At 43.8% G+C, this 1812-nt stretch overlaps 1 pseudogene; it reads right to left on the bottom strand.

Annotated features, from left to right (window-relative positions):
• Positions 1–211: 211 nt before the first annotated feature.
• Positions 212–1388, bottom strand: LOC123753287 (S-adenosylmethionine synthase-like; annotated as a pseudogene).
• Positions 1389–1812: the final 424 nt, after the last annotated feature.

Here is a 1812-nt window from a genome sequence, read left to right as displayed (position 1 = left end):
GCATGAAAAAACTAATAATTTTATTGTAATTGTCAAAATGTCAGAATTACTTGCACTGTATTCATATTTCGTTTCTAGCAGATAATTGACAAATATATATTGCTAATGTAACAATATATAATCCAAAAAATATATTGTATATTGTTAATCCACCTACATGACAGCCAGTTCGGCAAGGAAAACTTTACAATGGGTAACTAACTTCGTGACTCTAAAATTCAGGGATGGTCAACTTCTGGGGCTGCTCCCAAGAGAACTACTGCCGTCCAAAATGTCCATAACATGAAGTGTCTCTGTAGTTTGGTCTCTTTAAGCCCAGCTCCTTGACAATATGTCCTGGTCGTAGATAAAAGTTGTGGTTAACAATCTTCAGAAGCTGCTTTGATGTGTATTGTGAGGTGCCATAGTGGAAGATGCTGATGCTTATGGGGTGCGCAACACCAATGGCGTACGATACCTGAACCAAACAGCGTCTGCATAATTTGTTTTTCACCAGTGACTTGGCAACCCATCGGGTGGCATAGGCCGCTGAGCGGTCAATCTTTGTGTAATCTTTGCCAGAGAACGCTCCCCTGCCGTGAGCGCCTCACCCACCGCAGGTGTCGACAATGATTTTCCTGCCAGTTAGCCCAGCGTTACCTTGAGGTCCACCTATGATGAATTCTCCGCAAGGGTTGATGTGGTATTTCGTTTGAGCATCTATATATTTTTCAGGAATAATGACCTTGATGACCTTCTCCATAACCTCGTCATGCAAAGCTTCGACAGTAATTTGTTCCGAGTGCTGTACAGAAGCGACAACAGTGGGGGGAATGAATTCCTCTTAGGGGAATGACAGCTCCTTGATCGAAGGCATACTGGCATGTGACCTGAGTCTTACAGTCAGGTCGCGCCCACCAGAACGTTCTATCTCTTTGCAGCTCTGCAATCTTCTGATTGAGATGGTGTGCCAGCATAATAGTTAAGGGCATGCACTCATCGGTCTCATCAGTGGCATAACCAAACATCAGTCCCTGGTCCCCTGAACCAATGTTGTCATCACTGCGCCCAATGTGTACACCATTAGCAATCTCCGCACACTGTTGCTCCAGGGCCAGAAGAATATTGCAGGTCTTGTAGTCAAAGCCCTTCCGTGAATCATCAAAACCAATTTTCTTAACAATATCACGCACAATTTGTTGATAATCAACTTGGGCCTTGGACGTAATCTCCCCACAGATCAGGATCATGCCAGTTTTGGTACACGTTTCACAAGCAACTTTGGCGTCAGGGTCCTGGCTAAGATGGGCATCAAGCACTGCGTCGCTGATCTGATCGCAAATTTTGTCGGGGTGGCCTTCGCCTACGCTCTCACTGGTGAAGACGAACGTCTCATGATCTCCATCCATGCTCTCAGCGCACTATAGTGTTTAAGAGGCCAACTCAGGCGTCGTATGCTCCCGTACAGCACAGAGTGGATAAAGAGGCAGATACTGGTGCTTTCCCGTCTTCAGACGGTGACCATGACCTGGGGAACGAAAATGTTACTTCTAAGTACTTGCGTAACTGCTTCTTGAATCTGGGACCAGGTTTCCTTGGCTAGATTTTAACTAAATAAAAATCCGTTATTTAAAGGAATATTATTAAAAACATTGACCTAGTCGTGTGAAGAGAGAGAGAACGCTTACCTGGTCACGTGGATAGAGAGCAACTGTAAAGCAAGTGTGCAGCTGCTCTGTCTTATAACAAAACTGTGGGTCAAAAAAGAATATGGATCATTTATTTTATTTTGAAATGATTATAAACCATTAAAACCATTATTACTCACTCTAA

This window comes from Procambarus clarkii, chromosome 8 (genome assembly GCF_040958095.1).
Source record: "Procambarus clarkii isolate CNS0578487 chromosome 8, FALCON_Pclarkii_2.0, whole genome shotgun sequence".
In the NCBI taxonomy this organism is placed as follows: Eukaryota; Metazoa; Arthropoda; class Malacostraca; order Decapoda; family Cambaridae; genus Procambarus; species Procambarus clarkii.
Note: the sequence above shows the minus strand (reverse complement) of the source record. Positions and strands in the feature narration are given on the sequence as shown.